The following is a 26,426-nucleotide window of genomic DNA, read 5'->3' as shown; positions in this document are numbered from 1 at the left end:
GTGGCTCACACCTGTAGTCCCAGTGCTCCCCTGGGTTCAAGAAATTTTCCTGCCTCAGCTTCCCAAGTAGCAGGGATTACAGGCTCCCGCCATCACACCTGGCTAATTTTTTGTAATTATAATAGAGATGGGGTTTCTTCATGTTGGCCAAGCTGGTCTCGAACTCTTGACCTCTAGTGATCCACCTGCCTCAGCCTCCCAAAGTGCTGGGACTACAGGTGTGAGCCACCATGCCAGGCCTCTATGCTATTCTTGATTTCAAACATTTGGAGCCAGTGTCCCCATATCACCAGCTCCCATTCTGTTGCTCTGGCCACCATCGGGCCTCACTTTGGTTCCCACAATAGCCTTGTGACTGGCCTCCTAACCTGGCCTTTCTCCTGGCTCTTCTCCACACAGCAGCCCCAGCCATCCTGTTAAAATGGAGGGCAGAGCTTGTCTGTTCTCTGGTGTAAACCCTGCCCTAGCTGCTTCTTCACTCAGAGAAGGAACTGAGTCCCTGCAATGGCCTTATAGGGGCCTCTGACCTCCTCTTGCCCTCCCCATTTTCTGCTGCTCACCCAGCTCTAGCCACACTGGCCTCCCTTTCTGCTCCACACTTCCCCTACAATCCCACACCAGCCTTTGCTCTCTGCCTCCCTCTGCCCAGAGTGCTCCCCTTGTGCCCTGGCATGCTCGTGCCTCCCTCATCTTGGCAGGCCTTGACTTAATCATCACCCTCTCATCCAGGCCTTTCCCAGCTACCCCATTTAAAACTGCAAACTCGGGGGACACAGTGGCTCACGCCTGTAATATCAACACTTTGGGAGGCCGAGGAGGGTGAACTCCTTGAATCCAGGAGTTGGAGATCAGCCTGGGCAACATAGTGAACCCCCATCTCTACAAAAAATACAAAAATTAGCCAGGTATAGTGGTTTGCACCTGTAGTCCAGCTGCTAAGAAGACTGAGGTGAGAGGATCACTTGAGTCTGGGAGATTGAGGCACAGTGAGCCGAGATCATGCCACTGCACTCCAGCCTGGGCAACAGAGCAAGATCTTGCCTCAAAATAAATAAATAAAATTGCAAACTCAGCTGCGTTCGGTGATTCACATCTATACTTCCAGCACTTTGAAAGGTTGAGGCAGGCAGTTCGTTTGAAACCAAGAGTTCTAGACCAGCCTGGGCAACATAGCAAAACCTCATCTCTACAAAATAAAAATCAAAACCTTACAAGGAGGAGAAGGAAAAAGAAAAAAAATTTAAAGAATTAAAAACTTAGCCAGGTGTGGTGGTACACACATGTAGCTGTAGCTACTCAGAAGGCTCAGGCAGGAGGATCTCTTGAGCCCAGCAGTTGGAGGCTGCAGTGAGCTTTGATGGAGCCATTGCACTCTGACCTGGGCAACAGAAATTGAGGCCCTGTCTCCAAGGAATAAAACAAAATCACAAACTCCTCTGCCCTCCACGCTCCCTGCCCTCTTTCCCCGCTTTTTTTTCTCCATGGCTCTTCCTCTCTAACTTACTGCATATTTCACGTATTTGTCTTGTTTATTGTCTGTTCCTGTAGAACAAAAGCTCCGGGAGAGCAGGAATGTTTGTCTGTTTTGCTGATTGCTGTCTCCTCAGTCACTTGAAAGGCGACTGACAAATTAACCACTCAAAAAGTATTTGCAAAGTTTGGGTGCAGTGGCTCACGCCTGTAATCCCAGCCTTTTGGGAGGCCAAGAGGGGCAGATTACAAGGTCAGGAGATTGAGTCTATCCTGGCTAACATGGTGAAACTCCATCTCTACTAAAAACACAAAAATTAGCTGGGTGTGGTGGCAGACACCTATAATTCCAGCTACTCGGTGGGTGAGGCAGGAGAAATGCTTGAACCCGGGAGACTGAGGTTGCAGTGAGCTGACATCGCGCCACTGCCCTCCAGCCTGCACACCAGAGCAAGACTCTATCTCACACACACACAAAAGTATTTGCTGATGGTCCTTTAATTTGGATTAACTTAGTTTTCTGGAAAACATGTCATTATTCTCATTTTTGTCATCTCAGGGAGGACCAGTGAAGACTTCCTCACAGGCTCTGACGGGGCTTCACTCTCATGCTTGAGAAGCTGGCCTTGAAGCTGTAAGTCGCTGGAGACAATTCCTGGCTCTGAAGCCCCAAACTGGTCCGAGAAAGGGTAGGCCTCTTTGATACTCAGCTCACATCGGCTAGGCGCCTGAACAGCAAATGTCAGTGCCTCCTCCTAAACGCAGGCAGATTTACTTTGCAGACGGTGAGGATGCATTTTAATTTGTTGATGTGAAATCTTAATTGAACTAAACTGCTAGAGGTAGTCTCTGTTCTCTGTCATAGTCTTAATTTAGTTGGCAAAACAAGATATCATCAGAGGAAATTCACAGGCAAAGACGCCATGCCCAGAGGGTTTGGGGAACACCCTTCTGTGCTTGGAGGTGGGCTGGTGTGTGACTGGCACCAGCACGAACCCCATCCCCACACCTTCAGATGCCAACTCAGTTTTCCAGGGACACTCAGATAGCATCCCAAGGGCTCAGACACATGGGACCCCCACAGCAGCCAGACTCCACATGACTCCCCATCATGTTTTCAATGCTCTATTTTTAGTGTGAAAGCAGGGAGGAGATGAAGGCTTTCTTACCTGAAGACACAGAAGCGTGGGAGGTGGCAGGTCTATCACTTACTTGCTGTGAGACCCCATTTCACCTACCCGTGCCTCAGTTTCTCCATCTGTGTACCAAGAAAGCTGGAATCCACCTTTCTATTTTTTGTTTGTTTGTTTATTTATTTATTTTTGAGATGGAGTCTCGCTCTGTCTCCCAGTGGGCTGGAGTGCAGTGGCACAATCTTGGTTCACTGCAACCTTCCTCCTGGGTTCAAGCGATCTCCTGCCTCAGCCTCCTGAGTAGCAGGGATTACAGGCGCCTGCCACCACACCTGGCTAATTTTTGTATTTTTAGTAGAGACGGGTTTTCACCATGTTGGTCAGGTTGGTCTTGAACTCCTGACCTCATGATGGACCTGCCTTGGCCTCCCAAAATGTTGGGATTACAGGTGTGAGCCAGTGCACCTAACCTATTTTTATTTTTTGAGACAGGGTCTTACTCTGTTGCCCAGGCTGGAGTGCAGTGGTGCAATCATAGCTCACTGGCTCACTTACTGTAACCTGGAACTCCCAGGCTCAAGCGATCCTCCTGCCTCAGCCTCCCTAGTAGCTGGGACCACAGGTGTGCACCACCACAACTGGCTACTTTTTAAATTTGTATTGTGGAGACAGGGGCTTGCTGTGTTGCCTACACTGGTCTCAAATTCCTGGACTCAAGTGATTCTCCCACTTCAACCTCGCAAAGTTCTGGGATTACAGGCGTGGCCTCTAACCTGAGTTCTTGGCCATGGCGTCTGCTCACCCATTCGCCTCCCTGTCTCCTACAAGGGGTCAGGCTGAAGGCCTTTCACTAAAGTGGTCTCATCCCTGACCCACAGCATCACAGGTTTCCATTGCCTTGGCCTGGGAGGGAGGCTTAGGAATCATTCTCTTGGTGACAGATGCCCATCCCACCCCTTTCCCAGACCCTTCTCCCCAGGGGCCTTTTACACGTGTTGCTTGTCCCACTGCAGCTGGTGGCTACCAGGCCTGTCCCTATCTGGAGAAGACCCTGAAGTCTTGCTCCAAGAAGTACTGGCTGGCTGGCAGGAATCAGACCCCTTGGGCAGCCCAGCCCAGATTCCCGCTTTATCTTATTCCCAGGAAAGCCTCCACGAGGGATTTCCCAGGGCTTGGTATCTGGTATCTCCCCACAGCTGTGAAAGAGCTGGGGGCAGATTCTTTGAGGGCAGGTTCCTGAGCTGGCAGGTCCTTATCCTGCTCCCTCATTGGCTGCCACAGGAGGGCTGTAGGCCCCAGTCACCTACATTTAGTCACAAGCTCTCATGCTGGGAACCAGGCACCAGGAGGTTTAGGAAAGAGGCAATTCCTTGCAGAAGAAAGATCACAGCTTTGCAGTCGAAACCACCTGGCAAGTCCCTTCTGTTCACTGGGACTGTTTCTTCATCTGTTAGGTGGGAATAATTATACCTGTCTCGGAACTGCTGTGAGAACAAGATGACATAATGCTTCTAGAGTGTGCAAGTGTGCAGCACTGTGGCTCGTCCATAGCCTGCCATCCCCAAATGGGAGCCATTATTAGTATTTAAGCTCTAGCACAGGGCCTGGCTAGGAATAGGCTGAATAAATGAAACTGATATTCAGCTGCTAGAGGATACGCAGAGCTGAAGCTTCTTTCAACCCTTTGGGGATGGTAGTGACCTCCACATCACACAGACACATGTGGTGACTCCTCTCTCCCCTAATTCCTCTGTCCTGCTCTGCTTCTGCCTCAGTCTGGGAGGAAGCCAGCATCAGGGAAACTCTGATGTCAGTTGGGCAGGGTGAGGGCATTTGAGAGATAAACTGTCAGCTCTGCCTCCCTCTACACTTGGTGGAAGATGGAAGTGACATTTTCCCATCACAGGATAGAAAGTTTAATGATGCTAAGCTAAATTCATCAAGGCTTCTTACACAGGAAGGACCTGGGCTTCTGAGCAGCCTTCCTTGGGGGTTGGTCCTTTGTAGAGACTGGGCTCAGCCTTTGATTAGGCTACATTCTTCTACTGAAAGTACCAAAACCCTCTCAAATCCTTGGGTTCTTCTTTTTACACAAGGTCTCGCCCTGCCACCCAGGCTGGAGTACAGTGTGCATGATCACAGCTCACTGCAGCCTCGACCTCCCAGGTTCAGGTTATCCTCCCACCTCAGCCTCCTGAGTAGCTGGAACTACAGGCGCATGCCACCATGCCTGGCTAATTTTTTGTGTTTTTTGTAGAGATAGAGTTTTGCCATGTTGCCTAGGCTGATCTCGAGCTCCTGGACTCAAGTAATCCTCTGCCTCAGCTTCCCAAAGTGCTGGGATTATAGGTGTGAGCTACCATACCCAGCCACCTCCCTCAAATTCTTAAGCAAAAATGGAATGCATTGACTCACAGACAAGAGACCAGACTTGGGAAGGACCCTAATCAGAGTCCAAAGAAGGAAAAGCTGCCAGAATCAAGGCCACAGGGACTGGAACCACAGGCTCAGCATGCAGGGAAATGCTGTCCTGTGAAGGAAATAAAGCCCAGTGGTTGGCCAGGCACAGTGGCTCATGCCTGTAATCTCAGCTGTTTGGGAGACCAAGGTAGGCAGATCACTTGAGCCCCAGAGTTTGAGACCAGCCTGGGCAACACAGTGAGATCTTGTTACTATATTTAAAAAAAAAAAAAAAAGCCAGACATGGTGGCGCATGCCTGTAGTCCCAGCTACTTGGGAGACTGAGGTGGTAGGATCAGCTGAGCCCGGGAGGTCAAGGCTGAAATGAACCATAAATGCACTGCTGCACTCCAGCATGGGTGGCAAAGTGAGACCCTGTCTCAAAAAATAAAAAAATATAAAAACAAAAAACCTGGTGCTGTGAGAGAGACTGGGAGGTCAGGAAGGGCAGGTCATGCCAGAACTGTGGCTAGAGCAGCCCCAGGCAGAGGTAATAATCAGTGCAAAGGACCTATGAGCCAGGAAGGTCACCATAGGGGTGACAACCACGAAGGAGGCAGGGCCATGTGACGTACACAGCATAGAATGGTTTTCATCCATGGTTCCCGGCCCATAACTCCCATAGCCCTTTTACAGCCTTTTTTATAATGTAGGGGCGCTTTAGGCCTCAGAAAATGGAATCTCTGACTCCTGCCTCCTTTTACTTCTTTTCCTCTCCAAGGCAGGACTCAAATCTTATCCACCTTTCTGTCTTGGAGCTGGCCATAAAGAAATTCTCTGACCTATCTTGTCTGACTGTAAGCCATAAGATCCTCATTTCAGAAGGAACCCTGACCCATACTTTGAAGGAAGAAAGGCTGCAGGGAGGCCAAGAAGAATCTGAACAGACAGGTTTTGCTGGTCTGTTATCATTAGTTCATCCCCTTCTTGTCCAACTTCCATTGTTCTGTCCATGCTTCCATCGTGCCTATCCAATGCAGTCTCCACAAAAGGCCCAGGAGGACAAGGTTTAGAGAGCTTCTGGAGAGCTGAATCTGTGGAGGTTCCTGTAGGGTGGCACTCCCTGGGAAAGCATGGAAGCTCCACACTCCTTCCTGTATCTCACCGAATGCATCTCCTCATCTGTGTCCTCTGTCATATCCTTTATAATAAATAGGTAAACATGAGTAAGTGTTCTCTGAGTCCTAGCAGGAAACTGCTACTCTAGCAAATTAACCAAACCCAAGGAGTGGGGAGGGTCAGTAAGGCACAGGTAAAAAAAGCTGGGGCTTGCAATTGGCATTGGAGGAGGATGCAGTCTTAGGGTCTGAGCCTTCACACTCTGATTCTGATGCTATCTCCAGATAAGTAGTGTCAGAATTGAATTCAATTAGAGGATGCTCAGTGGGTATCCACTGCAGAACTAATTGCTTGCCTATTGGTGGGAAGAAATCCCCACGTATTTGGTCATGAAAGTCTTCTATGATTATTGTTGTGGTGTGAGAGCAGTAGATAACAGTTTGGGCCAGGTACAGTGACTCACATCTGTAACCCCAGCACTGTGGGAGGCAGAGGTCGGTGGATCACTTGAACTCAGGAGTAGGAGACAAGCCTGGCAAAACCCCATTTCTAATAAAAATACAAAAAAGAAAAAAAATAGCCAGGCATAGTGATGCACACCTGGGGTCCCAGTTACTTGGGAGACTGAGATGGGAGGATTGCTTACCCCTGGGCAGCAGAGGTTGCAGTACGCCGAGATTGTGCCACTGCATTCAGCTTTGGTGAGAGAAAGAGACTGACTCTGTGTCAAAAAAGAAAAAGAAAAACAGTTCTTTTTTTTCTGTGGTTGGTTTTTTTTCTATACAGGCCAGATAATGAATGACTGTATAGGCCAAGAAATAAAATTTTCTTAAAAAAAAAAAATAGAGTCAGCATTTCACTCTGTTGCCCAGCCTGGCCTCCAGCTCCTAAACCTAAGCAATCCTCCTGCCTTGGCCTCCCAAAGGCCTGGGATTATAGGAGTGAGCCACCATGCCCTCTGGAAATTTAATTTTATCCAGAGGATTATAGGGAAGCTTTTGATGAATTTTAAACATGAAGGGACTTGGTCTAACTGATATTTTCAAAAGAAAACTCTGGTTGCTGTATGAAAAGGAGACCAGGGTTAGAGTAGAAGGAGGGCTTGGGAGAAAGTCTAGTCTAGCAGATTTGAAGAGGTGATGACAAAAATTCTGTTCTGCAGAATAGGAAATCCAGAAATAAATTCACATATTTATGGCCAACTAGTTTTCAACAAAGGCATCAAGAACATATACTGGGAAAGGATGCTCTCTTCAATAAATGGTGCTGGGGCTGGGCACAGTGGCTCACACTTGTAATCCCAGAACTTTGGGAGGCCAGGGCAGGAGGATCACTTGAACCCAGGAGTTTGAGACTTGCCTGGGCAACATAGTAAGATCCTATTTCTACTCATCTACTCAGGAGGCTGAAGTAGAAGGATTGCTTGAGCCTAGGAGGGTGAGACTCAGTGAGCCATGATTGCACCACTGCATTCCAGGCTGGGTGACAGAGCAAGACCCTGTCTCAAAAATTAGGAAAAAACGGCCGGGCGTGGTGGCTCAAGCCTGTAATCCCAGGACTTTGGGAGGCCGAGGCAGGTGGATCACAAGGTCAAGAGATTGGGACCATCCTGGTCAACATGGTGAAACCCTGTCTCTACTAAAAATACAAAAACATTAGCTGGGCATGGTGGTGCATGCCTGTAATCCCAGCTACTCGGGAGGCTGAGGCCGGAGAATTGCCTGAACCCAGGAGGCAGAGGTTGTGGTGAGCCGAGATCACGCCATTGCACTCCAGCCTGGGTAACAAGAGTGAAACTCCGTCTCAAAAAAAAAAAAAATTTAGCAAAAAACATGGTGCTGGGAAAACTGGATATCTATATGTAGAAGAATGAAACTAGACCCCTATCTCTTATTATATATAAAAATCAACTCAAAATGGGCTAGATGTGGTGGCTTGGGCCTTTAATCCTAGCACTTTGGGAGGTCGAGGTGGGAGAATCACTTGAGGCCAGAAGTTTGAGACCAACCTTGGCAACATAGCTATATCCTCTCTCTAAAACAACCGAAAACCCAAAACACACACAATAGCAAACAAAAAAAAAATCAACTCAAAATGGATTAATAAATATAAGACCTGAAACTATAAAACTATTAGAAGAAAGCATGAGGGAAATGCTTCAGGACAACGGGCTATGCAAAGGTTTTACAGGCGAGACTTCAAAAGCACAGGTATTGATACGGTTTGGCTCTGTGTCCCCACCCAAATCTCGTATTGAATTGTAATCCCCACATGTCGATTGAGGGACCTGGTGGGAAGTGATGACTGAATCATGGGAGCAGTTTCCCCCATGCTGCTCTAGTGATAGTGAGGGAGTTCTCATGAGATCTGGTTGTTTGATAAGTGTCTGGCATTTCCCCTGCACTCTCTCTCTCTCCCTACCCCCACCCACCCCCACCCATCCGCATCATCATGTAAGACATGCCTTGCTTCCCCTTCATCTTCCACCATGATTGTATGTTTCCTGAGGCCTCCCCAGTCATGCAGAACTGTGAGTCAATTAAACCTCTTTCCTTTATAAATTACCCAGTCTCGAGTAGTATCTTTATAGCAGTGTAAGAACAGACTAATATAAGCAGCAAAAACAAAAATAGACAAACTATATCAAACTAAAAAGCTCTGTACAGCAAAGGAAATAATCAACAGAGTGAAAAGATAACCTGTAGAATGGAGGAAAATATCTGCAAACTCTTCCTCCAACAGGAAACTAATATTCTGTAATATATAAGGAACTCAAAAAACTCAACAGCAAAAAAAATCTGATCTAAAAATGGATGAAGAATCTGAATAGACATTTCTCAAAAGAAGACATACTAGCAGCCAATAAGTCTATAAAAAAATGCTCAACATCATTTATCGTAAAAAAAATGCAAATCAAGCCGGGCGCGCTGGCTCACACCTGTAATCCCAGCACTTTGGGAGGCTGAGGCGGGTGGATCACGAGGTCAAGAGATCAAGACCATCCTGGTCAACATAGTGAAACCCTGTCTCTACTAAAAATACAAAAACTTAGCTGGGCATGGTGGCGTGTGCCTGTAATCCCAACTACTCAGGAGGCTGAGGCAGGAGAATTGCCTGAACACAGGAGGTGGAGATTGCGGTGAGCTGAGATCACGTCATTGCACTCCAGCCTGGGTAATGAGGGAAACTCCGTCTCAAAAAAAAAAAAGCAAATCAAAACCACAGGGAGATATAAGCACACCAAAGTAAAAATGGCCTTTTTAAATTTTTCTTGAGACAGAGTCTTGCTCTGCCACCCAGGCTAGAATCCAGTGGTGTGATCTTGCCTCACCGCAAACTCCGCCTCCCAGCGATTCTCATGCCTCAACCTCCCAAGTAGTTGGGACTACAGGCGTGTGTCACCACGCCCAGATAGTTTTTGTATTTTTAGTAGAGACAGGGTTCCATCATGTTGGCCTCAAGTGATCCACCCACCTCAGCCTCACAAAGTGCTGGGATTACAGGCATGAGCCACCTCACCCAGCCTAAAAATGGCTTTTATCAGAAAGACAAAATAACAGAAGTTGGGAGGATGTGGAGAAAGGGGAATGCTTGTACACTGTTGGTGAGAATGTAAATTATTATAGTACAGCCGCTCTGAAGAACAGTATGGAGGTTCTTCAAAAAACTAAAATAGAACTACCATATGATCAAGCAGTCCCTCTGCGGGCATAACCAAAAGAAAGGAAATCATTATGTTGAAGAGATATCTGCCTCCCTATGTTGACTACAGCTTTCTTCACAACAGCCAAGATACAGAATCAACCTGAATGTATATTAACAGATGAGTGGATAAAGGAAATGTGCTACATATACACAATGGAATACTATTCAGCCATAAAAAAAGAATGAAATCCTATCATTTGTGGCAACATGAACCTGTAAGACATTATGTTAAATGAAATAAGTCAGACACAAAATGAGAAATACCACATGTTCTCACTCATATGGGGGAGCTAAAAAAATTCAAACTCATGAAAGTGAGAACTGTGTTTATTAGAGGCTGAGAAGGGGAGTGGGGAGGAGGAGAGGAAGAGGTTGCTTAATGGATACAAAGTTACAGCTAGATGAGAAGAGTAAGGTCTAGCGTTCTCTAGCACTGTAGGGCAAATGTGGTTAACAGTAATTTACTGTATATTTTCTTTCTTTCTTTTTTTTTTTTGAGACGGAGTTTCACTCTTGTTACCCAGGCTGGAGTGCAATGGCGTGATCTTGGCTCACCGAAACCTCCACTTCCTGGGTTCAAGTAATTCTCCTGCCTCAGCCTCCTAAGTCGCTGGGACTACAGGCGCGCGCCACCATGCCCGCTAATTTTTGTATTTTTTAGTAGAGACGGTGTTTCACCCTGTTGACCAGGATGGTCTCAATCTCTTGACATCGTGATCCACCCACCTCAGCCTCCCAAAGTGTTGGGATTATAGGTGTGAGCCACTGCGTCTGGCCTTACTGTATATTTTCAAAAAGCCTGGATGACATAATGAGACCTCACTCTACAAAAAACCTTTTTTTTTTTTTTTTTTTTTTTTAATTAGCCAAGTACAGCCCGGCACAGTGGCTCATGCCTATAATCCCAGCACTTTGGGAGGCTGAGGCAGGTGAATCACCTGAGGTCAAGAGTTTGAGACCAGCCTGGCCAACATGGTGAAACCCCATCTCTACTAAAAAAATACAAAATTAAACAAGTGTGGTGGCACATGCCTGTAATCCTGGCTACTCTAGAGACTGAGGCAGGAGAATCACTTGTACCCAGGAGGCAGAGGTTGCTGTGAGCCGAGAACATGCCACTGCACTCCATCCTTGGTGACAAGAGGGAAACTCTGTCTCAAATAATAATAATAATTAGCTAAGCATGGTGATGCAGGCCTGTGGTACCAGCTACTGAGAAGGTTAAAGCTGGGGCTGAGGTGGAAGGCATAGAAGAGAAAATCGTGTATGGTTTAGTTAGCCTGAAATAGGGGAATTAGGAGGAAATATATATTTTTTAATTTTATTCTTATTTGAGACAGAGTCTTGATATGTCACCCAGGCTGGAGTGCAGTAGCATGATCATAGCACACTGTAGCTTTGACATCCTGGGTTCCAGAGATCCTCTCACCTCAGCCTCCCAAGTAGCTGGGACTATAGGCACATGCCACCACAATTGGCATTTTTGTGTTTTTGGTAGAGGCAGGGTTTCACCATGTTGTCCAGACTGGTGGAGGAAATAATGAAAGGATGAGACTCCATAATGCAGGCCTCCAAGAGGTTATAGAGTGTCTCATCCCAGCAATCCAGCTCCCCAGCAAGGGGTTCCTGAACTAGGGAAGAACCTGCAATTACTGGTGAGTTGAGAGTGGGTGGGCTTTTTGCTGGACTCTTCTGCCCTTCCTGGCTTGGTCAAGCCCAGATGTTAGCCCAACATCAGCTTCTCTCTCTCAAAGTCTTGTTGTGAAATATGCTCCTAATGTTCTTAAAAAGGTTTCTATGGTTTCTGTTTGTTTCGTCTGCCTGATTCAGCCAGCCTGATATCCAGAGGACCCTTCCAAGCTAGGAGATGTTAAAACCCAAAAAGGGATCTTCCTAAAGGCAGACAGATGGACCAAATAACCTGGTGCAGTGCCTGTCCTTGCAATGAAGCCTTAGTCTTTACTCTGCTGGTTTCTCTCTTCTGTAGCAACAAAATTAATTTTTGTTTGTTTTGTATAGAATAAAATCCCTGGCCTGGGCGACATAGTGAGTCACATCTCTACAAAAAAAAATTTTTTTTAATTGATTTGTGTGGTGGCATGCACCTGTTGTCCTAGCTACTTGGGAGGCTGAGGTAGGACAATCCCTTGAGCTCAGGAGTTGAAGGCTGCACTGAGTTATGATCATACCACTGCACTCCATCTTGGGTGACAGAGTGAGACCTTGTCTCTAAAAAAAAAAGCATGCTGGGTGCAGTGGCTCATGACTATTATCCCAGCACTTTGGGAGGCAAGCGGATCAGAAGGTCGAAAGATCAAGACCATCCTGGCCAAGATGGTGAAATGCTGTCTTTACTAAAAATACAAAAATTAGCTGGGCATGGTGGCACGTGCCTGTAGTTCCAGCTACTCGGGAGGCTGAGGCAGGAGAATTGCTTGAACCTGGGAGGTGGAGGATGTGGTGAGCCAAGATCGCACCATTACACTCCAGCCTGGCAACAGACTGAGACTCTGTCTAAAAAAAGAAGCATAAAACCCCATAATTTATGTTGTTTACAATGTCATAGAAGAAAAATGTAATGGCTCTTTACAGTTTCATTCATTATATTATAAATTTCATTTTGTCTTTTAAAAATTCTGCTTATTACAGCAATAATTTGAGTTAAATATTTATGTAACATACTTTCTGCTTATTATGTTATAAAAATGTGATGATCAGTAAAATTAATTTTATCATAGTCTTGATGGTTTTCTTTGTAGCTATCAAATCCAGTACACAGATGGGAAAAATTTTGTGAGAGTAGGTCCTAGCTTGTTGGAGTTAATGAGCTTCCAGTATGGTGGGCATGTAGTCTAATTGATACTGGCTCTGGGCAGGCTTGCACTTTTAATCACTGATGCCCTGCAGCCTGCTGGAAGCATGGAAAGAAGCAAGCTGACTAGAATATGTTAGGAGAAGGGCTAGAGCCACAAGGAGGCCTCCCACTGCCCACGAGGGGCCTGCCTGAAGGCACAAGTGGAGCGTAGGACCCTGCTGCTGGGCACCGACCTTGGTGGTCCTGCCTCATGGGAGGCAGAGGAATCCTCCCTTGGGACCCTCCAATGTCAAAAAGCTCAGTAGGTGCCAGGACCCATCTCCGGCCTGGGAGGTGGAGGACTTATATATCACTCATTCCATCATTCATTTACTCAAAAATATGTATTAAGCATCAACTCTGTGCCAGACACTGGATACAGTAATAAGTAAGACAGACATGCTTCCTGTTCTTTCAGAGTTTCTGTTAGCCTGATAAGCAGATAGTAAGCAAGCTAAGGAATAAATGAGCTAGGTAAGGTAAGTAATAAGCGCTGTGAAGACAATAAAAGAGTCATGTTGGCCAGGCACGAGGGCTCACGCCTGTAATCTCAGCACTTTGGGATGCTGAGGTGGGTGGATCACCTGAGGCTGGGAATTTGAGAACAGCCTGACCAACATGGAGAAACCCATCTCTACTAAAAATACAAAATTGGCCGAGTGTATTGGCTCATGCCTGTAATAGCAGCACTTTGGGAGGCCAAGATGGGCAGATCACAAGGTCAGGAGATCGAGACCATCCTGGCTAACACAGTGAAACCCTGTCTCTACTAAAAATACAAAAATTAGCCAGGTGTGGTGGCATGCGCCTGTAGTCTCAGCTACTTGAAAGGCTGAGGCAGGAGAATCCCTGAACCCAGGAGGCAAAGGTTGCAGTGAGCTGAGATTATGCCACTGCACTCCAGCCTGGGCAACAGAGCAAGACTCCATCTCAAAAAAAAAAAAAAAAATACAAAATTACCAGGGTATGGTGACACATGCCTGTAATCCCAGCTACTTGAGAGGCTGAGGCAGGAGAATCTCTTGAACTTGGGAGGTGGAGGGTGCAGTGAGCTGAGATCATGTTATTGCACTCCAGCCTGGGCAACAAGAGCAAAACTCTGTCTCAAAAAAAAAAAAAAAAAAAAATAGTAGAGTGATAAAAGTACCTGGGTACAGGGTAGGTTTACAATAGATAACAGGAAGGCTGTTCTGCAAAGCTGTCATTTACATCAAGACCTGAGACGTGGGAAGGAGCCAGCTTTATAAGTGCTGGGGGAAAAGCATTCTAAGTAAGTACTGGGAACAACAGGTGCAAAGGGAGAAGGATTTGGAGATGGAGGTTGGAGAGTTGAATGAAGGGCAGATTATGCAAAGTTCTGTAATGCCAAGTATATTAGTCAATAGACAATCAGGAAAAATCAGAAGGCCAGGTGCAGGGGCTCATGCCTGTAATTCTAGCACTTTGGGAAGCCGAGGCAGGCAGATCACTTGAGCCCAGTAGTTCAAGAACAGCCTAGCAAACATGGCGAAACTCCAACTCTATAAAAAAATACAAAAATTAGCTGGATGTGGTGGCATACACCTGTGGTCCCAGCTACTCAGGAGGCTGAGGTGGGAGAATCACTTGTGCCCAGGAGATGGAGGTTGCAGTGAACTGAGATTATGCTGCTGTTCCAGTCTTGGTATCACAGTGAAACTCTGTCTAAAAAAAAATCAGAAATTCTTCTAGGTATTTCAAGTAGACAGAATTTAATTTGAAGAATTGGTAACAAACATGTTGGAAGAAGTAGAGGAACAAAAAGGAGATGAGGTTATCGAAAGACTAGTATTTACAGGAAGTCACTATCAGCCCTAAGCCTGGACAAACAAACTGGGAAATGGTGGTAATCCCTTCCAGTTCATTCAAGGGAACGTAGGAAATGTGGAGTGCAGTGGTGTGATCTCGGCTCACTGCAACCTCTGCCTCCCAGATTCAAGCCATTCTCCTGCCTCAGCCTCCTGAGTAGCTGGGATTACAGGCATGTACCACCATATCCAGCTAATTTCTGTATTTTTAGTAGAGATGGGTTTTCACTGTGTTGGCCAGGCTGGTCTTGAACTCCTGAGCTCAGGTGATCTGCTGGCCTCGGCCTCCCAAAGTGCTGGGATTACAGGTGTGAGCCACTATGCCCGACCTAATTTTGTATTTTTAGTAGAGATGGGGTTTCTCCCCATCAGGTCAGGCTGTTCTCAAACTCCCGACCTCAGGTAATCCGCCGGCCCTGGTCTCCCTAAGTGCTGGGAATTACAGGTGTGAGCCACCAAACCTGGCCTATTGTGACCATTTTTAGAAAATGTAATTTGCCAAAGGCTTGCAGGTTAGAATTCATACTTCCCATGGACTTGCCAACCATCGCAGGAGAACAAGGTCTAAGCTCTCCAAGGATGACCGGGCCAAAAACACATGCTCCTGTCTGTGCCCTGCCTTACCCTGTGGAGGAAGCCTCCCGAAGACCCAAAAAGAGAAGTGATCTGAGACCCAGAATGAGTCCTCAGAGAGTCTCCTGGAGAATACTCAGTGAATACATATCACATCTCTAGCAAGAGAGCTGCAAACTGTGCTGGGGTCCCATCTCATGTGACACTGCATGACGATGATAAGATATTTATTGAGTGCCTATTTGGGAGCAGGTATTTAAACATATTTTTGTTTTTCATTTAAGCCTCCAAAAGGAAATGTATAACTTTAAATGCACATCTTAAAGGAAAAAGATTGAAAATTAATGAACTAAGAATGTATCTTAATAAGTTCGGGAAAAAAAAACAGCAAATAAAACTCAAAGTAGAGGGAAGGAAATGACAAAGTGGAGAACAGAAATTGAAGAAACAGAAAACTAACATGCAACAGAGAGGATTGGCTAAGCCACAGGCCAATTGTGTGAAAATTGATAAATCCCTGGTGATAATGATGAAGAGAAAGTTGAAAGAAGGCAAAAATATTCAAAGTCAGGAATGAAAAGAAGGGTATTGCTATGGATGTTACAGGCATTAGAAGTAAAATGAGAGGATATTGTGAATAATTTTGTGCCAATAAAATTGAAGATACATTTGAAATAGACAAATTGCTTGAACATATAGCTTATCTGGATAATCCTATAACCATTAAAGAAATGAAATCAGAAGTCAAACATGTTTCCATGAAGAAAACCTCAGGCTTCACTGGCATGTTCTAATCTTTTTTTTTTTTTTGAGACAGTGTCTCCCTCTGTCATCCAGGCTGGAGTGCAGTGGCACCATCTTGGCTCACTGCAACCTCCACCTCCCAGGCTCAGCCTTCCAAGTAGCTGGGACTGTAGGCACACTCCACCACGCCTGACTAATTTTTGTAATTTTGATGAGATGGGATTTTGCCATGTTGCCTAGGCTGGTCTCAAACTCCCTAACTCAAGTAATCTGCCCGCCTCAGCCTCCCAAAGTGCTGGGATTACAGCTCTGAGCCATTGTTCCCAGCCAGGTTCTAATTTTAAAACACCCCAGGAGAGTATTACTTTTCCTCATCTGAAGAAGGGAATTCCCTTCTTCAGATGAGGAAAGTGGGGCTCCAAGAATTCAAGCAACCTGCCTAAGGGCTCAGAACTAGGAAATGTCAAAGCCAAGATTTTTTTTTTTTTTTGAGACAGGGTCTGGCTCTGTCACCTAAGCTGGAGTACAGTGGCATGATCTCAGCTCACTGCAACCTATACTTCCCAGGCTCAAGTGGTCCTCCCACCTCAGCCTCCCAAGTTGCTAGGACCACAGGCACGTACCACCATGCCCAGCTAATTTTTGTATTTTTTGTAGAGTCAGGGTTTCATCATGTTGGCCAGGCTGGTCTCAAACTCCTGAGTTCAAGTGATCTGCTTGCCTCAGCCTCCCAAAGTGCTGGAATTACAGGAGTGAGGCATCACACCCAGCCTGAAGTCAAGATTTGAACCCTGGTTGACCTGGCTCCAAAGCCAGAAAGCTCAGCCATTATACTCCTCAGCCTCTTCTTCAAATGCTATAGCCAGTAGCATAGATGTGAGGGTGAAGGACAAGACCGTGGTCCAGAAGCCCCATAGACAAGTATCTGATATGTCCACTTGGAGAAGAAGGAACCTGGAGATTACCACCAGGACCCCACTCTGCCATCTGTCAAGACCTATTCAAATGCTGCCACTGCTTCTCTGTAGAGCACCATACACCCTGCCCAGAGCTCCCATAGCTGCCCTAGCCCCCATCACCTTTAAATGCCCATCTCTGGGCCTCTTCTATATATTGTCTGGTGTGTAACATTCTCACCAAAGTTTTCCAACCTTAGAAATGCATGACTCCCTGAAAATACAGGTCTTGGTTTGAGAAAGCTGGACTGAAAAGTTAAATGCTAGGCTGGGCATGGTGGATTACATGTAATCACAGCACTTTGGGAGGCAAATGTGGGAGGATTGCTTGAGCCCAGGAGTTCGATACCAGCCTGGGAAACATAGGGAGACCCTGTCTCTGAAAAAAAAAGTTAAATGCTGGCACTGCAGCAGATCACTGGGTCTCTGAAAACTGTGAGGCAACTACCACAGTCTTCTAGACCAGGGGTCTCCAACCTGGGCTGAGGACTGATACCAGTCCCTGGCCTATTAGGAAGTGGGCTGCACAGCAGGAGGTGAGCGGTGGGTGAGCGAGCATTACCGCCTGAGCTCTGCCTCCTGTTAGACCATGGTGGCATTAGATTCTTTTCTTTTTTCTTTTTTTTTTTTGAAATGGAGTTTTGCTCTGTCGCCCAGATGGAGTGCAGTGGCTCACAATCTCAGCTCACTGTAACCTCCACCTCCCAGGTTCATGCAATTCTCCTGCCTCAGCCTCCCAAGCAGCTGGGATCACAGGCACCCACCATCACACCTGGCTAATTTTTTGTATTTTTAGTAGAGATGGGGTTTTATGATGTTGGCCAGCCTGGTCTCGAACTCCTGATCTTGAGATCAACCTGCCTTGGCTTCTCAAAGTCCAGTTATTACTGGCGTGACCCACCACTCCTGGCCGGCAGTAGATTCTCTTAGGAGTGCAAAGCCTGTTGTGAACCGCACACAGGAGGGATCTAGGTTGTGCGTTCCTTACGAGACTAACGCCTGAGGACAGTTTCAGCCCAAAACCATCCCCTCCGTCTGTGGAAAAATTGTCTTCCACGAAACCAGTCCCTGATGCCAAAAAAGTTGGGGACCGCTGTTCTAGACCACCCAGAATATGTTCTTGCTAAAAGTTATTTTAAGATTTTCACTAAAATAAAAACTAAAAATTTAAATATTCTCATGGCAAAATTTGTGGTCCCTGAAGATAGATTTTATAACAAGCATGAACTGCTCTACAACATAACATAGCATTTCATTCTCTCTTGAAATCAAAATGTACAGTTTAAGTTCTGTGCAATGCTAGATTTTGCTTCCATCTCTTCACCCCACCCTGGAAAATAGGTTTATCCATCCACATTCTTTACCTGGTAACTTTGAGCGGTGGATTTCTCCATACCTTGCTTCAGCTCAGCCATGTAACTTGCCATCGCCAGCAGTACTTTAGCAGATGTGATGTGAGCAGAGGTTTAAAATGGGCGTGCACATTGGAACTGTTGCTGGGGTGTTTCTGCCATCTCCATGAACACCCCCTGGCTGGCCTGCTGGTCATGAAAGGAGGATGAGAGACATGTAGAGAGCTGCCAAACCATGCCAGCCAAAGCTGGCCTATAGCAACGAACCCCCAGCTGGTCCCCAAACATATGCACTAAATATATGCTTACTGTTGTATGCTGCTAAAATTTTGTGATTGTTCTACAGCACTAATTATTGTGGCCATGGTTAACTGATACAAGCCCCTTCTTACCGAGATTACCAGGTCTTTCAGTACTGGCCCTTGGCTGTGACCAGTTGCCACAGCTAATATGCCTGGCCTGGCTGTGAAGCGTATCTGCAGGTGGAGGGTGTAGCCCCATCTTCTCTGTGACAAGTCCAGCCATGGCATCCTTTGAGAACTAAGGTTCCCAAAACTATAGCCCTTTATGCTCAGCCCTCATAGGCATACATGGCCCTCAGGAAAATCTGATTGCCTGGGTTTGATTCTTGGATCCATAACCTTAGGAAGTTCATTTAATCTTGCTTTGCTTTATCTGTCAAATGGAAACAATAATAGTACCTACTTCACAGAGTTCTTGTGAGAAATAAGTGAATACCTACAATATGCTTAACACAGTGCCTGCTAGCGCATGGTAAGTACACACTAAATGCCGGCTATAATTGTTATCACACATTTGGTCATCCAAATATTCTTCCTTCTAGGTCCTCCCATCTCAGAAGATGCATCCTCATGAGTGCAGGTTTCTGCCACTGATGGAATTCATACCTTCATTCGCTTTCTAATCTTGAGAGTTCCAATTAACCCTCTTGAGTTGAGACCATCCCACTTTAATCTGGGAAGCATTAAGCCTTCCATCCTAATATTTGTTTAAAAAAAAAATCTGTTTAGGCTGGGTGTGGTGACTCATGCCTGTAATCCCAACACTTTGGGAGGCCGAGGCGGATGGGTCACGAGGTCAGGAGTTTGAGACCAGCCTGGCCAACATGGTGAAACCCTGCCTCTACCAGAAATACAAAATTTAGCTGGGTGTGGTGGTGCATGCCTATAATCCCAGCTACGGGGAGGCTGAGGCAGGAGAATGGCTTGAACCCAGGAGGCAGAGGTTGCAGTGATACAAGATCATGCCACTGCACTCCAGCCTGGGAGACAGAGCAAGACTCTGTCTCAAAAAAATAAAGTCTGTTTGGAAGTTGTATTCTGGGTATCCTGCTGCTTGCAGCTTCTCTTTTCTACTCTGAGCTACACCAACCCTCATAGGGGTCAAGAAAGTCCACACTTCAAGGACATAAAGTCTGGCTCTCTACAGCCCCTTGCTCCAGGGATGAAATGCCTTTCACTCTTTTGAGGTAAGCCAGCAGCTGAGAAAAACTAGACATGGTTATTTTCTCCATAGGTCATTCTGCTACATTTAATTCTCAATAAATTTTCACCATGAGACTGAATTCCTCGGCTATGTTTTATTTGGTGTGTCCCTCCAGCACCCAGGACGGAACCCACAGTTAGTAGGTGCTTGATAAATGCTGGGTAAATGAATGAATGAAGAATATGGATCACAGGGTGGGAACAATTTTCAAACTAGGGGTGGAGAAATCAACATGACCATTGACTGTGTGCCCAGCCTCATGCTTGACATTGAGGTCCAAGCAAGAAAAGCAACAAGGCACTTGGAGCTTGTAGTCAAGTCCTCAAAGACTGAAGTCTACAAAGGAAACGGAGCTCAACCACATAGATCACTTGCTCTGCCTATCCCACATCAGAGGGAACCCAGTGAGGTGTTGGTTCAGAAGAGGCAGGATGTGGCCTGGGGTCTGAAGGCATGGGAGGCGCTGGGGCAGAGGGTACAGGGGGCCCAGCTTACCCTGAGATAAGGTGTCCCAGAACACCAAGAGCAAGGACACAGCACAAGAACGAGACGGCTATTTGTGGAAAATAACCATGACACCAGCCTGAGCCATTTGTGATAAGGAGTCATGGGGGTAAACTTAGCTATTTCAGGCTGTGGCCTGAGTGTTGAGACCTGGAGGTTAGGCTGGGAGTGGATCCTGGCAAGACAGGCCACAAAGACGGGGCCGAGGTGGGAGTGACGCGCATCCACGAGCCGCAGGGCTTTCTTCCCTCTCATTCTGGGACCAGGCGAGAGTTGAATCCCTGCTAGAGACTCCAGATATGAGCCCACCACCGGGGCACATCCCTCAGCTCCTCTAAGAAGGTGAAATGTATATGGGTGAGGAGGCTTTGGTTGCCAGCAACAGAAAAACTCTAGCTAATGTAAAAAAAAAAAAATGATTGTATTAGAAAGAAATGAGGGTGGCTCACAGAATCAAAGAAAATGCTAAAGAGGCTGTCCCAGAAACAGGAGGAAGCAGGACAGTGAAATGAAAGGCTAAGGAGCAATCCCTTTATGGTGCCGCATTGGGGGTACATTAACTCCTTTTCCTTCCTTCCTTCCTTTTTCCCTTCCTCCTTTTCTTCCTTCCTTACTTCCTTTCTTTCTCTTTCTTTTTTTCCTTCTTTCTTTCTCTTCCTCCTTTCCTTCTTTCCTCTCTTTTTCTCTCTTTCTTTCCTTCCTTCTTTTTTTCTAGCTTCTGTGACTCTAGCCAAAGATCTTTCTTTCTCTTTCTTTTTCTTTCTTTCTCTCTCTCTCTCTTTCTTCCTTCCTTCCTTTCTTTCTTCCTCTTTCTTCTTCTTTCTTCTTTCTTTCTTTCTTTCTCTGGAGACTGGTCTTGCTATTTTGCCCAGGCTGTTTTTGAACTCTTGGTCTCAAGCAATCCTCTCGCTTAGGCTTCCCAAAGTGCTGAGATTACAGGTGTGAGCCTCTACATGGGGTCCCATTTTCATGTCATTCCATTTCAGATTCAAGGAGGTGGCCAGGCACAGTGGCTTATGTCTGTAATGCCAGCACTTTGGGAGGCTGAGGCAAGAGCCCAGGAGTTTGAGACGGCTTGGGCAAGAGAGTAAGAGCCGATCTCTATTTTATTTATTAATTTATTCGTTCATTTATTTATTTTTAACAGAATCTCACTTTGTTGCTCAGGCTGGAGTGCAATCTCAGCTCACTGTAGCCCTTGCCTCCTGGGTTCAAATGATTCTCCTGCCTCAACCGACCTAGTAGCAGAAATTACAGGTGCCTACCACCATGCCTGGCTAATTTTTATATTTTTAGTAGACACCTGGTTTCACCATGTTGGCCAGGCTGGTCTCAAACTCCTGACCTCAGATGATCTGCCTGTCTTGGCCTCCCAAAGTTCTAGGATTACAGACATGAGCCACCACATCTGGCCCTATCTCTATTTAAAAAAAAAAAAATTTCAAGGACAAGAGAGTATCTGATTGGCCGACCTTGGGTCACATGCCAATCCCTTGGCCAGGGAATGGAGGTAGCCTTCATTAACAGTCCACCAAGATTATACCAGCTGAAACAGTTCCCCCAAGCCAAATGTCCAAAGCTGTTGCCAGGAGAAATGGATAATGGGCAGGCCAAAACAGTGGCTCTCTATTACAAGACATACACACTGGGAAAACCTAGCACCCAGTTGGTGCTGGAGGCTGGGAAGGTGGGGAGGATGGAGCAGTTACCTGAACCGATAGGTGTACCCTTGTGAATGGATCCCAAGGCCTCAGAGCCCAGAGTCTACTTCAAGTTCCTCCCTCAGGAGCCTTTGGGACTATTAGGGTGAGATGTGATCTGGTGTGGAAGAAGGGGCTATTAAGGTTCTAGGTGGCTGCAATGAGCCAAGATCAAGCCATTGTACTCCAGACTGGGCAAGAGAGCAAGACTCTGTCTCAAAAAAAAAAAAGGTTCTAGGTGGGAACCCTAGGCCAGTGTTGAGAAGTGAACCCATGGAAATTAATAATAGTTCCAGTTGGGCACGGAGGCTCACGCCTGTAATCCCAGCACTTTGGGAGGCTGAGGCAGTTGGATCACGAGGTCAGGACTTTGAGACCAGCCTGGCCAACATGGTTAAACCCCATCTCTACTAAAAATACAAACATTAGCTGGGCATGGTGGCATGTGCTTGTAATACCAGCTACTCAGGAGGCTGAGGCAGGAGAATTGCTTGAACCTAGGAAGCGGAGGTTGCACTGAGCCCAGATCGTGCCATTGCACTCCAGCCTGGGTGACAGAGCAAGACTCCATCTCAGAAAAAAAAAGTTCCAAAGTGGGAGGAGGGAGGGACTTGGCTTCTCCTGGGATATGGCAAGCATGGACAGCACACCTTTCTCAATCGCCGGGGTGCCGAGAGGGTCAGGGCGTTCCCCTGGCTTCCCCAGGCCCCTTACACCACCTGGAATTTCAGAGGATCAGAGGCAGAGGCCAGTGCTCATGCAGGGCAGAAGCAGGGAGAAACCTCCTGCTTCATGCAGTTGAAAGAGAGTCAAACAGGGCGGGGGCGGGGGTTTGTTAGGAAAGTGTAATTACCCAGCCTGCCTGTTCCTAAAGCCTGGCATGAGGAAAATGGGACCATCTGGGATCCTGATGCTGCACAGCAGGGGCAGAGGTAGACTCAGGGCAACCGAAATCCTCTCCATGTGGTTGGTCCAGACCTGGCCCAGCTCATTCTAAGAGGTGGAATGGGTTCCGAGCACAGGTAGCACAGGGACTTGTAAGCTCTTCAGGAACCAGGGAGGAGTGGGCTTACAGGAAGGTGACATCAGGAGGAGGAGACAACGTTCTGGATTCACTCTCCGTTCTTCCCTGCCCTGCTCAGGGCCACAGGAAGCTGCCCTCTGTAGATTTACTGTCCTGGTTCCTGGCCCTCAGCTTCCTGTTGGGTTTGGCCAATGGAAGGCACTGGCAGGAGACCAGCTGATGGGATGAGAAAGAGGTCAAGGCTATCATTCCATACCCTCGGTCCCACTGCTGGGCCTGGTGTTGGCAGCAGCTGCCTTCCTCTGTAGAAGGCCACAGCTCCCATGGGGCCACAGCTCTCCCACAGCCACAGCTGTCACCAGGTTCTGGCAACACCACGCCCAGGTGTGGTAGCTCATACTTGTAATCCAAGCACTTTGGGAGGCCAAGGCAGGCAGATCACTTGAGATCAGGAGTTTGAGACCAGCCTGGCCAACATGCTGAAACCCCATCTCCACTAAAAATACAAATCCTAGCCAGTGTGCTGGTCCATGCCTGTAGTCCCAGCTACTCGGGAGGCTGAGATGGAAGAATCACTCAAACCCCAGAGGCAGAGGTTGCAGTAAACTGAGATCACACCACTGCACTCCAGCGTGGGTGACAGAGTGAGACTCTATCTCAAAAAAAAACAACAACAACAACAACAAAAAACACCATCATGCCTCCTCTTACCCCTTCTGGCCTCCAGGTGGTAAGGGCTTTCTTCTGCGGCCACGCCCTGGGAGCCTCCCGGCCCTCATACTTTCCTGCAGCCCTGGTCGCCTGTGACTAGTCTTTTTATTAGCCTTTTCTCAGCTTACCCTCTGGAAGAGCCACCTCCTTTTCTGCAGGCCCCTGCCAGAACAACCTCTTACCGTCACCTTGGCCCCTTGCTGAGTCAGTGCTTGCCCAGGGCTGCCTCAGAGAGAACAGTCAAGGAATCTCAATCAGGTGTTTCTGGTGTTTGGCAGGGCCCTTAAGAGGCAGAGGGTCACCTCCCTGCCTCCACACATGGTGAATAGTAATAGGGCAGAGACTGGCCAGCCTGAGAAAGGCCCTCAGCCAAGGAGAGGCCCTGTGGCCTCAGTTGCCCCCAAGGATGGCCTCTCTGCGCCCTGCCTTGCTTCCGCTCCTGCTGCCATCTCAGCGACTTCTTGTCCCGTTAATGAAAAGTGCGCAACTGTGTCCTCCATGGACTCTTTGTAGCAGGGAAGCTGGACCCCCCTTTATAACCTTCCCCTTAACTTTAGCAGTCTTCTACTTACCTCTTTCTTTGCCCAGAGATAATCCTTTTTTCTGCCCCCACCCACTACCTCCTGTTCAGAGCATGGTGAGGAGCAGGGAGAAAGATTGGGAGCCTTCTCTGAGCCTTGCACTCCCGCCCCAGACCTTGGTTTTCCCAGGAAGCAGCAGGCAGGGGCAGGCCTGTTTCAGACTGAAGACAAGACAGATGCTCATTAAGGAAGCTGAGAACTGAGGGAGGTGACTAATGGTGTCAGGAGCAGAGCCCAGCGGGAGCAGAGAATTGAGCAACGGGATCAGAATTGAAGCGGGAGAAAACAGGAGAGGAGTCAGCACCCAGAGCCAGCACAGCTCTCACTCCCAAAGGATTGTCTTAGGAGAAAACATAACCAGCCTCCTCCTACAGCCTGCTCCTCTCCCTCCCGAAGGCTGTCATCTTTGAAGACTACTCTGTCACCTTGTGTGGGGGAAGGGTGACTGGGACATGGATACAGATACAGTTAAGGTGTTCATTCACTCATTTCACAAACATTCACTGAGTGCCTCCTACATACAGGGCACCAGCAGTGAATCAGACAAGCAGAATCCTTGCCTTCATGGAGCTTATTACCTGATGCATTTAAAATGCAGACTTACAGCTGGGCGTGGTGGCTCACACCTGTAATCCCAGCACTTTGGGAGGCCGAGGCAGGCGGATCACCTGCGGTCAGGAGTTCCAGACCAGCCTAGCCAACATGGTGAAACCCTGTCTCTACAAAAACACAAAAGTTAGCTGGGTGGCGGGTGCCTGTAATCCCCGCTAAATCAGGGGGTGGAGGGATGAGAATCTCTTGAACTAACTGGGAGGCAGGAGGTTGCAGTGAGCTAAGATCATGCCCCTGCACTCCAGCCTGGGCGACAGAGTAAGACTCTATCTCAAAAAATACAACACAACACAACACACACAACACAACACAATGCAGACTCCCTACTGTGGCCCACAAAACTGGACATCGTCTCTCTCCAACTGCACTCTGTGCCCCTCTTCTTTCTCTCACTCTGCTCTATCCGCAAAGGCCTTCCTGCTCTGCCCTGAGTGTACCGAGTTTACTCCTGCCTCAGTGCTCTTGCCTTGGCTCTTCCCTCCGCCCGGAACTCTTTTTCTCCCCGATGTTCCGGTGACTGCTTCCTTCTGGTCATGTAAATCAGCTGAGAGAAAGGTGCTCCAGGGAGGATTTACATGACCGGAAGGATTTCTCAAGCAGAGAGAAAGGCACTCCAGGGAACGAGGAAAGCTTGTTGGAAAGGCCTGTGTGAGAAAGAGCTGAAGAACTAAAAGGAAATCAGGGTGGATGAGGCAGAGAGGGCAGAGGGAAGCGGGGCAGATTTTAAGCCAACCTCCCCTGAAAGTTGGCCCTGATCAAAGGCTGTGATCCAGGGAGCAGGTGATGACAGAGGAGAGCCCAGAAGAGAAGAGCTGTTGAGTTGGTCACAGCTTTGAGCGACTAGGGAGCATTCTGAAAAGCTTTATGAAGGATTTGCAACTTTCTTGAAGCCAGCGTGGAGCTGGCTGTGGTGCACAAGAGGTGTCTGGTACAGTACAAGGGACATACCGTGAGGCTGGACAGGGGGCTGGGGATAGGAGGGGTGAGTGGTACCTGCCCAAGAAGAGGGTGGAAGCAAGGCAGGCAAATATTTCTGATGTGGGTAGAAGAGGGAGTTGTGGTTTGAGGCATTAGATGGTGCCTCCCCTTTGTGGGGTGCCCAACCAGGCTACTTCCACTCCATGTCTCAAGGAGCCATCTCTCACTTGTGGGGCATTTACTAAGGGTGCCATAGCATCATCCCATGGGAAGGATGAAGAGGTAGGGCAGTGATGTGTTTCTTAAGGCTGCATGGAACTTGTGTTGGATGAAAAGGTGGGGAAGAGTCTTGCTGAATGTATCATGAGATTCTGGCACATTCACTCATAATCAGTATCTACCGAGCATCTCTGTGCCAGACACTGTCCTGCGTGCTGGAGGAGTGGCAGTGAGCAAGAACACATGGGCCCTGCCATTACTGAGAGTACATCCCAGTGTGCAACAGGCAGACTTAGTACCATTCCACACGCTTCTTTTTCTTTTCTTCCTTTTTCTTCCCTCCCGTCACCAGGCTGGAGGGCAGTGGCATGATTATGGCTCACTGCTGCCTCAACCGCACAGGCTCAAGTGATTCTCCCATCTCACAGCCTCCCAAGTAGCTGGGACCACAGGCGTGCGTCATCATGACTAATTTTTTTTTTTTTTTTGAGACGGAGTTTCGCTCTTGTTACCCAGGCT

General features: G+C 47.4%; 1 protein-coding gene across 1 annotated transcript in view; it reads right to left on the bottom strand.

Annotated features, from left to right (window-relative positions):
- The window catches only part of CTNNA1 (catenin alpha 1), a 251,454-nt gene extending 227,133 nt beyond the window's left edge, over positions 1-24,321 (bottom strand). Inside the window, exons 1-2 of the mRNA XM_054252519.2 lie at positions 24,150-24,321; positions 18,145-18,321 (exon numbers count right to left, since the gene is read on the bottom strand). The gene's annotated coding sequence lies outside the window, so the exon portion shown is untranslated. The remainder of the gene's footprint in view (positions 1-18,144; positions 18,322-24,149) is intronic.
- Between the last annotated feature and the right edge of the window lie 2,105 nt (positions 24,322-26,426).

The sequence above is a fragment of the Callithrix jacchus genome, chromosome 2 (genome assembly GCF_049354715.1).
Source record: "Callithrix jacchus isolate 240 chromosome 2, calJac240_pri, whole genome shotgun sequence".
Classification (NCBI taxonomy): Eukaryota; Metazoa; Chordata; class Mammalia; order Primates; family Cebidae; genus Callithrix; species Callithrix jacchus.
This window is presented reverse-complemented; position numbering and strand designations above follow the sequence as displayed.